The 16,538-nt window shown below is 43.1% G+C and overlaps 1 protein-coding gene across 1 annotated transcript in view; it reads right to left on the reverse strand.

Annotated features, from left to right (window-relative positions):
* The window catches only part of iars2 (isoleucyl-tRNA synthetase 2, mitochondrial), a 103,816-nt gene that overhangs the window by 54,928 nt on the left and 32,350 nt on the right, over window positions 1-16,538 (reverse strand). The gene's annotated exons all lie outside the window — the stretch shown is intronic.

A 16,538-nucleotide genomic window follows, 5' to 3' on the forward strand; every position in this document is an offset into this window, starting at 1 on the left:
AGATAGCAAGCAAGATACTAAATTGGGTCCTTGGAGTTGAGAGGCAGCTGTAGTGACAGGTATCACTGTTGCTGACACAGTTAAAACAAAAAGTAAGATCCAATGATCCAGCCATTTTTCCTATCATCTTATTCCAAACTATCACAAAAATTATATTTAAGTACAAAAGTTAAACTGCTGGAATAAGTTTATTATTGTCACATGTACCAAGATACAATGAAAAGCTTGTATTGTCTCGCATACTGTTCACTCAGATCAAATCATTACACAATTCATTGAGGTAGAACAAGGTAAAGCAATAACAGAGAAATAATACAATTTAACAGCAACAGAGAAAGTGCAGTGCAGGTAAACAATAAGGTGCAAGATCATCACGAGGAACATGTGAGGTCAACAGTTTATCTAATTGTACTAGGGAACCATTTAATAGCCTTATAACAGTGAGTTAGAAGCTGTCCTTGAACCTGGTGGCATGTGCTTTCAAGAAGATGGAATGTTTGGGATAGATGGAGTCTTTGATTATGCTGGTTCCTTTACTGAGTATAGAGTCCATGGAGGGGAGGCTGGTTTCTGAGATGTGTTGAGCTGTGTCCATAACTCTCTGCAGTTTCTCGCAATCACATGCAGAGCAGCTGCCATACCTAGCTGAGATGCATCTAGATAGGACACTTTCTATGCTGCATTGATAAAAGTTGTTAATGGTCAATGGGGACGTGCCTAATTTCTTTAGCCTCCTAAGGAAGTAGAGAAATTGGTAGGCTTACTTAGATGTGGTTCTATATAGTTGGCTTAGGATGAGCAAATGGTAACATTCACTCCTAGGAACATGAAGCTCTCAGTTCTCTCAACCTCAATACTATCGAAGGAGAATGTGTACCACTTCCAATTATTAAATAATAAAAGAAAGCATGGCTTTAAAATTCCAACTTATTTCATGTTTTAATTCCTCTTCAGTTAAAGAATAAAGTCCAAGTTAAAGTAAATTTATTATCGAAATACACATAGGTTACCATATACTACTTTGAGATTCATTTTCTTGCAGGCATTTAAAGGAAAATAAGAAATACAATAGAATTTATATTAAAAAGCACTATACATCAGCAAAGACTGGAAAAAAACCAATGTGCAAAAGAAGACAAATAGTGCATATAATTAAAAAATAATACAAGAACATGACTTGTAGAATCCTTGAAAGTGAGAGTGTAAGTTGTGGAATCAGTTCAGAGTTGTGGTGAGTCAAATTATCCACACCACTTCAGGAGACTGACTATTCTTGAACCCAGTAGTGTGACATTATGCATCATCCTATCTTCTAAGGTTCAGTGCTACAGCAGATGACCAAGTAAGGTATATTAAATCTGTGTTTTCATTCTCTTTTAAACCATTTTGAAAAACCAACTGCTACAAGCATGTAAAGCAACAAAGATAGTAACATGTTATTCGAAATTGTAGAAGTTAGAAGCTGTATTCTGAAAATAAACGTCATTGTTCAAATAATTCCATGAAAATAGAAAATGCGAAAGATATTATCTACAAGAAATTTCTGTGCACTTTTGAAGTAGGTGAAAATTTTTATTGAACCACTTCCTCCTCAGAAGACAAATAACATGGTCTGTGAATGATTTTATTCAGCCATAAAAGTTCAAATGGAGCCACGTTTATTTCTGCAGTTTCAGCATTACACTCCCAGTACAAAGGTACAGAACAAAGTAGGCATATGTTTTAGTAATCATAAAGGAGCTGACTCTCAGTTTTATTAATCTTGACTTTTTTTAAGTAAATGATTTTGATGGGTTAGTTCAAGAAGATTAAAATTCTCACATATGCATTCATACTCACTACAACAATGAAACTCAAGGAGTAGAATAAATATTATTCTATTCAATACCACAAATATTGTGAATGTATTCCTTGCAGAACTATTTTACCTGAACAAAAATGGAGGAAGCATGAACCAAGGTTGAGAGGAGAGCCAAGAAATAAATACATTGAGTGATTGTTAAAGCTTAAATGAGATCACAGTTATCTCTTCCAACTGATTTGAAACATTACCATCCTAGCACGTTCACGTACGAGTCTTAAAAGATCCAGGTACACATTAGAGGATGTAACCAAAACAGAAGCACAAATAATTGGCAAACAAGTGACTTTTTTTTTATTCTTAAAAGTAAAATGGAGATTTGTAAAGGATGAAAAACTCAACACATTAACAAAAAATCCACACCCTGCAGGGCTACAAAGGTAGCATTACAACATGGGAATTGGTTAATTCTTCAAATGGCACAAATATAATGAGTTGAATAACCTCCTGGCTTGTAATTTTTTTCAGTAATTTTCATGAATAGGGTGAATGTGGGAAATCGCTTGGGTTATTTGAATGCTACATCTGCAAGGCTGTAGTTACATCGTTTATTTTAGTAAGGTTTTGAATGACATGGGGTTTGGCAGTTCCCCAAGTTTGTTATACCTGGGGGCGGTAATGGGGGTAAGTTGCCACTACCTATTAAATGCTCCCAATGGTCTCTGCCACTGACAACCAAATCCAGGCCCTAGCTTCATTTGTGGCTTATCTACTAAGCCTGATGGAACCTTTTCTACTGTCAGGAGAAGGTGCAAAGGTGGGTTACTGGCACCTTAAAGCCAGTCACTTTGGGCAGGTGGGACTCATCAGCCATGGTTGGCAGCTCATCTAGAGGGAAAACTCTGATCTCAAACCTCTGCTGCCTTGTGGATATACCCACTCACGGGGTGAGGCTACGGGTGTAAATGCTGAGGGAAAAGATCCGAAGCTTGAATCCCTAAGGCAGTCCTACATTGAGTTCAAAATTAACTGGCAACTCCTGCAACGATGCTGGTGCCAAACTGTATTGGGCTCTTCCATTCCGTTGGGTTCATCAAAGGGGGATCTTGCAACAGCTTGCTCTCCATATTGTACTACTCTAGCTTGCAAATCTAGACAACTAGGATGTAACATCCATGGTCTACCCTGACCAACAGAGACCTCAGGAATTTGGCAATAGATTTACTTTACAAGGTAGAATACTTGTTGCTTAAAGCCTGATTATCAAATTAGTACAAAATTTTTGTACTATTTAAAACCAATCATTGACAAGGTAAAGTCTCTAAAAAGGAAAAATCACTCCATACTAATCTTACTGTAACTAAAGTAACTGCATAACTTTTATTGACATGGCATCTTCAGCAGAACAAAACATCAGAAGAACATAATCAAAATGACATGAATACTAAAAAATTTTAGGGAAATTGGACAACATCCTAATAGGATGAGTAAATATTAAGCATGATCTGAAAGGGGTGAATTCCAGATTAGATGGTGGCATTGGTATTAACAATAACAATAAAAAGGGACTGATATTCGAGAGCTGGGGAATGGGAAGGCAATGGAAGTTTTAAAATTTGATGACATCTAACTTGGATCCAGAAGAAAGCAGCAATGGGCAAACAGTTACCGCAAGAGATTCGGCAGATGCTGTTAATCCAGAGTAATACTCATAAAATGCTGGAGCAACTCAGCAGGTCAAGAAGCATCTTTGGAAAGAAATAAAGAGTTGATGTTTTGGGCCGAGACCCTTCATCAGATCGGCAAGTAGTACCTGGTGTGAGGGAGGTAATGTGCAGATGACAGGTTCTTGGAGACTTGGAAGACCCTGGAGAACATCAGACTTTTCAAGTCTGCACATAGCAAGGGCAGGGATGAGAGTTTTATTTGCAGCTGGACTTTAGCACATGGAAATAACATCGATATCAATGAACAGGTTGTAGGATCAGAATGTCAGCTTTAGATAAAAATTTAAGAAATAAAAATAGTGTGTCATATGACCTTGTTATCCTTTTTCCCAATTGAAAATATTATGGCTGATCTGGTCATAATTTTTGTCAAATTCTTGCCACCCTATACAGGAATGAGCTTCAAGCAGTCTTCAATTATATTGGTGCCTAAGAAGAGCATGGGTGACCTGCCTTGATGACTATCGCCCAGCTGGACTTGCAACCACAGTGAAGTGTTTTGAGAGGTTGGTGATAAACATATTGTAGGGTAACATAATTGGGAGAAATGCACATCATTTACAATCACTGACATTGAATTGGGTTTTGCTTAAAGAGGCTGGTCTGATGTGATGACATTGTTACATAAGGATTTTTAGCACTCTTGTGTACATCGGTTTTGGAGTTCAATAAAATGTGTTATGGGTTTCATTAAATATAAAACGCCTTGTTTCATTTTATTTGTGAAAACCTACAGTGGTGATCACGATGCTCTAGGACGATTCGAGTTATTGAACACATCGGCCAACACAGTCGCTTTGAAACTGCCAGCTTTGGGAGCAAAATGCCGTCGCTCAGCTTGTACAAGCTAAGGCCCAGTTTGCTCTGCTAGAAATCATTGCCAATGACACCAAATTCTACTACGTGGTATTGTTGCACAGGAATACCACTGTGGCGAGAGTGTTGAGTTTGCTTGAACACCCGCCTGAACGTGATAAATACCAATCACTGAAAACTCACCTTTTACAGTCTTCTGGAATATCGGAGTACAAGTGCACCAAACAGTCGCTCTTCTTACCCAGTCTCGGTAATGCTAAGCCTCAGAGCTAATGGACCACACGCTGGGAAATCACCAACCTTGTTTTATTTTTAAAGAAAACATCATACAGCAAAAGTCTGATCAAGTTCGCAGCCCATGGTGGACTATAGGATGCTTGCTAAAATGGCTGATATTCTACACTCAGCTGGGTAGCAATGTATCGTTCTTCCTTAATTCTCTATCTCAATAAGCCGGTCAGCAAGGCCCCCAACATAAAGATGCACGTGGCTGTGAAACAGATTACACTGGGCCTGTGTTTTTACCATGCTTGCTTTGGTACAAATGTTAGGAAGTGCCAAATGCCTTGCAGCTTCGACAGTGCCAGCTCATCGGGACAGCAGAGGTCTGGGAACACCGTGGGTTTCAGATGCCAGGGTCATCTACTCTTCAATATGGACACCCTTTTAGGGTGATGTATCTTATGTGACACAGGTGCTCAAGTGAGTGTGTTGCCAGCATTGCCTATTGATGAGAAGGCAAAGAGCAACGAAACCTCACTGGAGACCACCAACAGTAGCAAGATCCAAACTTATGGGAGACACTCTACTTCAGTGGGTGATGTTACACATAGGATTTCATCTTGATTAAAGTGACTAGACCTCTCATCGGTGTGGATTTCCTGTGTGCCCAAGGACTGTTAGTCTATCTTAAGAACTGCCAGCTTGTGGATGTCAAGGACTTTGGGTTGTTACCCAGCTTCCTCAGTAACTTCAAGCACATGCACCACTGTTTGTGAGTTTACTCGACTGCTGGGGGAACTCCCAGACCATACCACACCATACTCCACTACAGTGTCAAAACGTGGAGTCGAGCACCACATTCCCACAACTGGCCTGCCAGTCTATGCCTGTATGCATAGACTAGACCAAGAAAAGCTGGCAACCATGAAGGCAGAGGTTGCCAATATGGAAAGACCTCGACTGGGCGTTGCCCCTCCATATGTTCTCCAAGTCAGATGGTGGCTGCTGCCCATGTGGTGATTACCGATGCCTTAATGAGGCCACCATCCCCCGATCATTTCCCTGTCCCACACATGCTTGACCTTTCAGCATGTTTAGCTGGAAAGTTAATTTTTTCCAAATTCAATCTAGTTAGGGCAGGGGTGGGCAAACTTTTTGACTTGTGGGCCACAAAGGGTTCTAAAATTTGACAGGGGGGCCGGACCAGGAGCAGATGGACGGAGTATTTTGGTAATACACCTCATAAGAGAAAATAAAATATCATGGGATATGTAGAAAACATGTGCTTTAATTTCAATTGAAAATGAACAAATGCATTACAACAAAATATTTCTTTGAAGTCCCATGGTATTTAGCTATTTATTGAAATGACTTTTAAAACACTGAAAATTAAATGAATAAAATACAGCTTTTTTTAATAGTAACAGTTATTATTTTAAAGCACTGAAAATTCTGTTATCCTTCAAGATATTATCATCATCACTCTCCTCCTGACTGTCTTTATTTCAAAAACGGTAGGAAATGCAGGTCTACTTGTCCTGCTCCTTCTTATTCAATTGTCCCCTGTGCCAAAACTCAACAACGACCAGTGTCACTGACAGAACAGTGACAGCGCGCCAGTATGCGGAGCGCGTTATTTGATCTGGAGCGCATTTTTTATTTTGAGAACGTACGTGCACCTACGCACTACTCATGTCCATCACTTAACAGAAATGACATGTAACATGTAAGGCTTATTGAAAAAAATATTTTCAAATGCATTTTTTACATAACACAACGAAGAAACTTATTTTTAATTTCAGTGGGAACAGTGTTGTTGGTCTCCCTTTTTAGCCAGCGCATCAAAGTCTGGATTTAGTTTTGTTGTGGCGATTCTCAGGATGGATCTGAGGTGTTAACAAGGTTTATTAATATAATTTCATCAAGTTCTGCGGGCCGGATTAAAAAGCTTAACGGGCCGCATATGGCCCGCGGGCCGTAGTTGGCCCATGCCTGAGTTAGGGGCTACCATTAGGTGCCAATGTGCTTGGAGGATGTTTGCAAAACAGCTATAATAACCCTGTTTGGCTTTTGAATTTCTGCACATGCCATTTAGACTGAAAAATGCAGCACAGACTTTCCAACAGCTGATAAACTCTGTATTCAAAGACTTAGATTTTCTTTTTGTTCAGCTGGATGACATACTTGCCATCAGTGCGTCCAAATTGGAACACGCATCTCACCTAGGCACACTCTGAGCACTTAAGCCAACACAGGTTGATTATTAACCCTGCTAAATGCTAGTTTGCATTGTCAACCATTGATTTTTTTCGACAATCGCATCTCTGCAGAAGGTGCAAAACCACTCCCATGAAAAGTAGCTGCAACCGTGGATTTCCCATCGCTCCGTACTACAAAAAAACCACAGAAGTTTTTAGGTATGGCAAATTTCTATCACCGCTTCATTCCGCGAGCTGCTGCTCTCCCTGAGTGGTGCGCTTGAAGGCAATACCCCGTATCAAGTGCTTGACTGGTCAGCAGACATGACCAGGGCATTTGATGATGCCAAAGGAGCTCTAACGAGACCATACTGACACACCTGCTCCCCAATGCACCCACAGCCGTTAATACTGATGCCACAAACAATGCTGTGGGTGCTGTGCACGAACAGTCGGTAGGAGGCGTGTGGCAGCCACTTGCTTTTTTTCAGTCAGCAGTTCCGTCCCCCTGAAAGTACAGCACATTTGACCATGAGCTTCTCAGTCTCTCTCTGACTGTCCGCCATTTTTGTTTTCTTCTAAAGTTGTCATTTCTCAGCGTTCATTGACCACAAACCTCCATGTGCACACGATGGCCAAAACATCAGACCCTTGGTCTGCACAGCAGCAACACTGCCTGGCATACATATTCTAGGATATACAACATCTCAAGGGGAAGAATAATGCCTTAGTCGATGGCCTCTCTTGGCCAGCTGTTGAAGCTGTATACCTAGGGCTTGACTATGCTGGCAAGGCAGCGACCAAGTTACTGACCCAGAGGTCCAGCCTTCCCAAACAGCAGTCGTGGGCCTGCGATGGGCTGACATTAAGTTCAAGAAAGCTGGCATTTCTGTCCGGTGCAATATCTCAACAGGTTGTCCTTTCCCCATCATGCCTGCAAAATGAAGATGGATTGTTTTCAACTCCTCACACACCTCTCACATCTGGGCTGGGAGGATGCATACAAACTGGTTTCACTGAGTTTTGTTTGGCACAGCCTCAGAAAGGACGTGCGTGATTGGTCTGCAGCTTGTGTGGAGTGCCAATAGGCAAAAATTGTTCAGGTGTCAATGGCACCTTTTGAGGTCCCTGAGTGACAGTTTGACCATGTCAATGTGGACTTCATTGGTCCTTTTCTCCACCCCCACCCTGGGCAGCTTCTTACCATGGTGGACTGTACCACCAAGTGGCGAAAGGTCGTCCCTCTAGCATCGACGACGGCCGCAGACATGGCTTGGGCGTTCATCGGTACCCGAGTTGTTCGGTTTGGCTCCCCATCCGATAATTCCCCTGATTGTGGTCCCCAATTCATTTCAGACCCCTGGGCTGCGAAGGCCCAGAACTTTGGTGTTAGTATACATCACACCACAGCTTATCACCTGCAGTCCAAAGGCCTATGGAAGCAGTTTCACTGCTCCTTAAAGGTTGCTCTGAGGCCTTCCCTGACAATTGAGTGTTGACAGGATTGTCTCCCATGGGTTCTGCTATAGATCAAAACTGCTCCAAGAGAGGACCTGCAGTCATCCGCTGCGGAGGTGGTACATGAGCAATCGTTACAAGTGCCATGTGATTTCATTCCTGCCACCACGACTGCCTGGTCAGCCTCTCAACAGCATTCCACCCTCCTCAGTAAATTCAATTCCTTTTCACCTATTCCGACTCCCATCATGTGTACAGCACTCTTGGGTTCCCGGTGATCTACAGTCTGCCTTGTTTGTTTTAGTCTGCCATGATGCACAACCAACATCCCCTTAGGCCCTCTTACAATGGCCTGTTTCACATTTTGGAATGAGAAGAAATGACTTTTATCATAGATAAGAGGGTTAAACCTGAACCTGCTAGGCCTGAGTCGATGTAGTAGTAGTAACATTGAGTTGGGGTTTCGCTTTAAGAAGCTGGTCTGACGTGACGACATTGTTATGTACGGATTTTTAGCGCACTTTTGTGTTTAGGTTTTGGAGTTCAATAAAATGTGTTACAGGTTTCATTAAACATAAAACCCCTCATACACAAAAAGCTTGAGGAACTCAGCAGGCCAGGCAGTATCTAGGAAAAGAGTACAGTTGACGTTCCGGCCCGAGATGTTGACTGCACTCTTTTCTTAGATGCTGCCTGGCCTGCTGAGTTTCTTCAGCACTTTGCGTGTGTTGCTCAGATTTCTAGCAACTGCAGATTTTCTCTTGTTTGTGAACGCCTCGCTTCGTTTTATTTGCAAAAACGTACAATATCAGCTCTTGTTCATGAGGCAACTTGGATCACTCCAATTTGTCTCCTGGAGCAACAAGTCCACAATAGAGGTCATTTCACTGGCTCTTCACTCAATCTTGGAAAATCTGGACAGCAAAGATGCATCAGGATGCTATTTATAGACTACAACTCAGCATTCAATACCATCATCCCCTCAAAGCTAATCAATAAGCTCCAAGACCTTGGCCTCAATACCCATGCAATTGGATCCTGGATTTCCTCACTTGCACACCCCAGTTAGTTCAGATTGGCAACATTTCCTCTATGATCTCCATCAGCACTGGTGTACCACAGGACTGTATGCTTAGCTCCCTGCTCAACTCGCTTCACATTAGTGAATGTGTGGCTAAGCACAGCTCCAATGCCATATTCAAGTTTGCTGATGACAACACTATCGTGGGCAAAATCAAAGGTGATGAATCAGCATATAGGAGAGAGACTGAAAATCTGAACAATAACCTCTCACAATGTCAGCAAGACCAAGGAACTGATTAAAGACATCAGAAGAGGAAAACCAGATGTCCATTACCCAGTCCTCATCGGAGGATCAGAGGTGCAGGGGGTTAGCAACTTTAAACTCCTGGGTGTTACTATTTCAGAAGACCTGTCCCGGACCCAGCAAGTAAGTGCAATTGCAAAGAAAGCACGGCATCACCTCTAGAACCATAGAACACTACAGCACAGTACAGGCCCTTCAGCCCTCCATGTTGTGCCAACCCATATAATCCTTAAAAAAAAGTACCAAACCCACACTACCCCATAACCCTCCATTTTTCTTTCATCCATGTGCCTGTCCAAAAGGCTCTTAAATACCCCTAATGTTTTAGCCTCTACCACCATCCCTGGCAAGTTATTCCAGGCACTCACAACCCTCTGTGTAAAAAACTTACCCTTGATGTCTCCCCTAAACTTCCCTCCCTTAATTTTGTACATACGCCCTCTGATGTTTGCTATTGGTGCCCTGGGAAACAGGTACTGACTATCCACCCTATCTATGCCTCTCATAATCTTGTAGACCTCTATCAAGTCCCCTCTCATTCTTCTACACTCCAAAGAGAAAAGTCTCAGCTCTGCTAACCTTGCTTCATATGACTTGTTCTCCAAACCAAGCAACATCCTGGTAAACCTCCTCTGCACCCTCTCCATAGCTCCCACATTCTTCCTATAATGAGGTGACCAGAATTGAACACAATACTCTAAGTGCGGTCTCACCAGAGATTTGTAGAGTGGCAACATGGGACTTCTCTACCCTTGAATTCAATCCCCGTTTATGAAGCCTAGCATCCCATAGACCTTCTTAACTACCCTGCCAACCTGCGCAGCAACCTTGAGAGATGTATGGATTTGAACCCCAAGGTCCCTTCGTTCATCCACACTCTTAAGTAACTGACCATTAATCCTGTACTTAGTCTTCTGGTTTGTCCTTCCAAAATGCATCACCTCACACTTGTCCAGATTGAACTCCATCTGCAATTTTTCTGCCCAACTCTGCATCCTGTCTATATCCTCTTGTAACCTTCGACAACCTACAGCTCGTTCCACAACTCCTCCAATCTTCGTGTCATCCGCAAACTTACTCATCCATCCTTCCGCCTCTTCATCCAGGTCATTTATAAAAATCACTAAGAGCAGGGGGTCCCAGGATAGATCCTTGTGGGACTCCACTAGTCACCAAACTCCAGGCAGAATACTTTCCTTCCACAACTACCCTCTGCTTTCTTCCTTTAAGCCAATTTTTTATCCAAACAGCCAAGGTTCCACTTATCCCATGCCTCATGACTTTCTGGATGAGTCTCTCATGAGGGACCTTATCAAATGGTTTGCTAAAGTCCATGTAGACCACATCCACTGCCCTACCCTCATCAATTTCTTTTGTTACCTCTTCAAAAAACTCAATCAGGCTCGTGAGGCATAATCTTCCCTTCACAAAGCCATGATGACTATCCATGAGTAGACTGTACTCCAAATGCTTGTAGATCCTATCCTTAAGAATCCTTTCCAGTAGTTTGCATACCACCGACTTAAGACTCACCGGTCTACAGTTCCCAGGTTTCTCCCTATTACCTTTTTTAAACAAGGGAACTACATTTGCCGTTCTCCAGTCCTCCGGCACTTCCCCTGCAGCCAAAGAGGATTCAAAGGTCCTCGCTAATACTCTTGCGATCTCTTCTCTCAATTCCCACAACAACCTGGGGTGTATCATATCTGGCCCTGGGGATTTATCAATCTTAATGTTTTTAAGAAGATCCAGCACTTCTTCTTCCTTAATCTCCACATTGTCCAGCACACAGGCCCGCTCTACTTCGACCTCATCCTGATCAAGATCCTTTTCACTTGAGAATACTGAAGCAAAGTATTCATTTAGGACCTCCCCAACCTCCTCCGCTTCCAGGCACATGTTGCCCTCTTTATCCTTTAGCGGTCCCACCTTCATTCTCGTCATCCTCCTATTCTTCACATACGCATAGAACGCCTTGGGCTTCTCCTTAATCTTACATGCCAAGGCCTTCTCATGCCCCCTTCGAGCTCTCCTAAGTCCTTTCTTTAGCTCCTTCCTGGCTACCCTATATTTATCACAAGCCCCTCCTACTTCCTGCTTCTTATATCTAACATATGCTTCCCTTTTCCTCTTGACGAGTTGCCTTACATGTTTCGTCAGCCACGGTTCCCTTTTCCTACCATTTTTTCCTTGCCTCAGTGGGACAAACCTATCCTGAACCCAGCTCAAGTGGTCCCTAAACTTCACCCACATTAATTCTGTGCTTACCCCTTTGAACATCTGTTTCCAACTTACTCTCGCTAGTTCCTGCCTCATCCCTTCAAAGATAGCCCTTCCCCAGTTAAGCACTTTACCATTTTGTCTGATTTTATCCTTTTTCATAGCAATGCTGAAGCTAAGGAGTTGTGGTCACTCTCACCAAAATGCTCTGATGCACCATTAATAACTCTTGGAGACGGGAGGTGAATGATAGGCTTTTATTAGCATAAAAAGGGACCATGACATCTTGGAGACTGAGGGAGAAGCAGTGCCTCCAATCGCCTTTATACAGGGGTCTGTGGGAGGAGCCACAGGAGCAGTCAGCAGAGGGGTGTGTTCAGACAGGTATACATAGTTTACCACATGCTCCCCCACCAAGAGGTCTGTCACCTGACCAGGTTCATTACCCAGAACCAGATCCAGTATAGCCTCTCCTCTCGTTGGCCGGTCCACATACTGTGTCAGGAATCCCTCTTGAACACACCTGACAAATTCAGCCCCATCTATCCCCCTTGCACTCAGGAGGTGCCAGTCAATATGAGGGAAGTTGAAATCTCCCATAACTACTACCCTGTATTTCCTCCACCATTCCAAAATCTGCCTGCTTATCTGCTCCTCGGTGTCCCAAGGGCTATTTGGGGTCCTATAGACTACTCCCAGCACAGTGATTGATCCCTTCCTATTTCTGACTTCCACCCAGACTGATTCCGTGGACACTCCTTCTGCAGCGTCCTCCCTTTCTATAGCCATGATACTATCCCTGACCAGCAATGCCATTCCCCCCCCCTTTTCTACCTCCCATCCTATTCCTTTTAAAACACCTGAACCCCGGGACCTGCATCATCCAATCCTGCCCTTCCTCCAACCAAGTTTCAGTAATGGCCACAACATCGTAGTTCCATGTACTAATCCATGCTCTAAGTTCATCCTCCTTGTTCCTAATACTCCTAGCATTCAAATAGACACATTTCAACCCCTTTAACTGGCTACAATTATGTTCTGTCCCCTGCCTGTCCTTCCTCAGATCTCTTAGCATCATGCTCTTGTCCTTCTACCTTAATCCCTGCACTCACATTCTGATTCCCACCCCCCTGCCAAACTAGTTTAAACCCTCCCCAACAGCTCTATCAAACCTGCCCGCCAGGATATTGGTCCCCCTGGGATTCAAGTGCAACCCGTCCTTTTTGAACAGGTCACACCCACCCCAAAAGAGGTCCCAATGATCCAGAAATCTGAATCCCTGCCCCCTGCTCCAATTTCTCAGCCACGCATTTACCCTCCACCTCATTCTATTCCTATTCTCACTGTCGCGTGGCACAGGCCGTAATCTCGAGATTACTACCTTTCAGGTCCTGCTTTTCAACTTCCTTCCTAACTCCCTGTAGTCTTCTTTCAGGACCTCTTCCCTTTTCCTACCTATGTCATTGGTACCAATATGTACCACGACCTCTGGCTGTTCTCCCTCCCACCGCAGGATATCTTGGATGCGATCAGGAACATCCCGGACCCTGGCACCTGGGAGGCAAACTACCATCCAAGTTTCTTTCCTACGTCCACAGAATCGCCTGTCTGAACCCCTGACTAAAGAGTCCCCTATCACTACTGCCTTCCTCTTCTTTTCCCTACCCTTCTGAGCCACAGGGCCAGACTCTGTGCCAGAGGCATGGCCACTGTCGCTTTCCTGATGTAGGCTGTCCCCCCCAACAGTACTCAAACAGGAGTACTTATTGTCAAGGGGTACAGCCACAGGGGTACTCTCTAGTACCTGACTCTTCCCCTTCCCGCTCATGACTGTGACCCATTTCTCTGTCCCCGTGGCCCCGGAGTGACCACCTGTCTGTAACTCCTCTCTATCACCGCCTCACTCTCCCTGACCAGACGTAGGTCATCGAGCTGCAGCTCCAGTTCCCTAACACGGTCCCTTAGGAGTTGCATCTCGATGCACCGGGTGCAGATGTGGCCGTCTGGGACGCCGGGAGACTCCAGGACCTCCCAGATCTGACACCGACCACAGAAAACTGGCCTCACACACATACTACCTCCTTTTGCAATCAACAACTGCCTCACCTCATCCCGTTACTGCCGAAGCCCGTGGAGCCAAAGCCCTTTTACTCTGCTGCCTCTCACTCCGCTGCCCGCTGGATATGGATGCCTTCTTTTTAAACTGTTCGTGCTCAACAGGCAGACGTCACACACCTGCGCAGTCTGGCCTCTCTCTTCCCCCGAGAACTCAAAATGTCTTCCCGCTGGAAATCCTCAGGTGCTCTCCCGCTGCCTTCTTGTTCTGAATCTACTTCCTCAGGAGTTTGCAGAGATATGGTATGACATCAAAAAATTTGACAACTTACGTAGATGTGTAGTGGAGGGTACATTGACTGGCCGTATCAGAGCCTGGTATGGAAACACCAATGCCTTTGAATGGAAAATCCTACAAAAAGTTGTGGACATAGCTCAGTCCATCACAGACAAAATGCTCCCCACCAGGCCCATTTGTCAATGAATCAATATTAAATACATCTGATACCTTTTTTTAAAAGTACAGTTAAAGACTGTACAGTATACATACTGAGTGATTTATCATGAGACAGTTAGTAAGTAGTGGAATGAGGTCAGTACTCATGATGTAATTCTACACAGGGAACCTAATTTAAAATTAAGCTTACTAAGAATTGTGCCAATAGCGAAACAGCAGAGCAAAATGTTGAGCTGATTACACATTTGTGGAAGATGTACCAATGGCTCCTGGAGATTAAGTGATGGAGTCCTAACTTGATTCCAAGTCCTAAGTTTTTGTTTTACACAGAGAGTGGTGAGTGCATGGGATGGGCTGTCGGCGACAGTGATGGAGGCGGATACGATAGGGTCTTTTAAGAAACTCCTGGGTAGGTACATGGAGCTTAGAAAAATAGAGGGCTATGGGCAACCCTAGGTAAAGTAAGTACATGTTCAGCACAGCATTGTGGGCCAAAGGGCCAGTATTGTGCTGTAGGCTTTCTATGTTTCTTTTTCTGTGATCCTTAAGGGATTCCAGCAAAGTATTACACATGCTCCAGCTGTACCTGCGCATTATCAACAAAGTGGACATTAGTAATGCTAAATGGCAGAAACATACTCAAAGAACACACAGATTAAAGAAGGAGAACCTGCCATTTTCAATGACAAAATGCCATTATTGGCCAGTTCAGGGCAATTTCATGCCAAGGTTGCAGTAAAAACTCAATTAGAATGATTCAATTAAAATCAAGTAGCAGAAGTGATGAGCACAGATCTAAGTAGTAGCAGCAGCAGCAGGTTGAAGGCACAGAATGGAGATGATAAGGCAATCTAGACAAAGCAGGGATAGTGTGGTGCAGGAGGATCAAAAGGATGCATGAGAAAGGAAGAAAAGGGAAGAGACAGATTGGCTTGGTTGGCAACATGAAAGCAGCATAGTAAATAATTTTAGATAAGCATTCTCTGTACTTGAAACATAAAGGTAGAATATGCAGGGAGAATGATTGAATTAGATAGTTATTAATGAGCTGTGGATTACTCTTCCTTCCAGGCAATCATTGTGACATTTGTAAATGGGCTTGAGCAGGTCCACTGAGAACTGGCACAGAGTACAAAGACTGTTGAATAGGTCAAATGGATTTAACCCTAGCCTAATCACCGGACAGTTAACAATGACCAATTCATCCACCAACTGGCATGTCTTTGGACTATGGGAGGAAACCAGAGCATCCAGAGGAAAAACACGCAGTCACGGGAGAAACGTACAAACTCCTACGGACAGCAGCGGGAATTGAATCTGGGTTGCTGGTGCTGTAAAATGTTGTGCAACCATGCCACCCCAGTTTAGTTAGGATTGAATTTCTCAGTTCAGGCGGAGTTGCTACTATTAATTATTAATAATAAAATTTTAAATGGCTATCATAAAAACTACATTTGCTGAGTAAGGTGGGGCAGGGTTCTGCAAATAAGGTGTCTCTTGCTAGGTCAACTAGGAGTCGTTGATTCATCCTCAAATTAGTGTCAAATAGCAAATCTACAAGCACAAAAAATGCTTGATGGTTAACAAACATAACATTTAGGTTTATTGTTGTCATAAGTAAATATATAGGTTTGCCAAAGAAAATGCTTTTGAAAGACAGGTTACGGGCAAGAAAAGGACTTAATAAAGTCCAATCATGCTCAACTTGTCACGTCTGAACTTTTGGTAAAGTTAAGCAGTGCACTTGCTTGCAGCTGTTATACTATGACAGAGAAAAAGCATGGAAATCATAGGTGATGGGAAATTTGCAAGGAAGATTGTGGGACCTGTGAAATAAAGCCCAAAACATCAGGGAGGGCAGACAGAACTTACAGATCTGAAGCAGAGCTGCTATAATATACTTATTCATCTGGATAATGCATTAATGTTGACTGTCCTCAGTATTACATTAAATTAAAATGGAAAGGCATGACAACCATGTACAGGTATGAAATCAAAGTGGAACAATGAAGAAGAAAAAAACAAACTCAGTTCACCCTATCAAAAAATACACTGGGCCATAACACAAACAGAAACTGCTACTTTGGAATTAAAAACAAAACACTTAACTAAGAGCAGAAACGCCAAAAATAAGTGGCCTTTCCACTTTTCCATCTTTAGTTCTGGAACTTGAGTTTTTTTTACAATATAGTAATGTCTTTGATTAAAAGGTAAAGTTTAATACATTCAGGTTTGTTTATGACACAAAGATAAATCA

The sequence above is a fragment of the Hemitrygon akajei genome, chromosome 7 (assembly GCF_048418815.1).
Source record: "Hemitrygon akajei chromosome 7, sHemAka1.3, whole genome shotgun sequence".
NCBI classification, from domain to species: Eukaryota; Metazoa; Chordata; class Chondrichthyes; order Myliobatiformes; family Dasyatidae; genus Hemitrygon; species Hemitrygon akajei.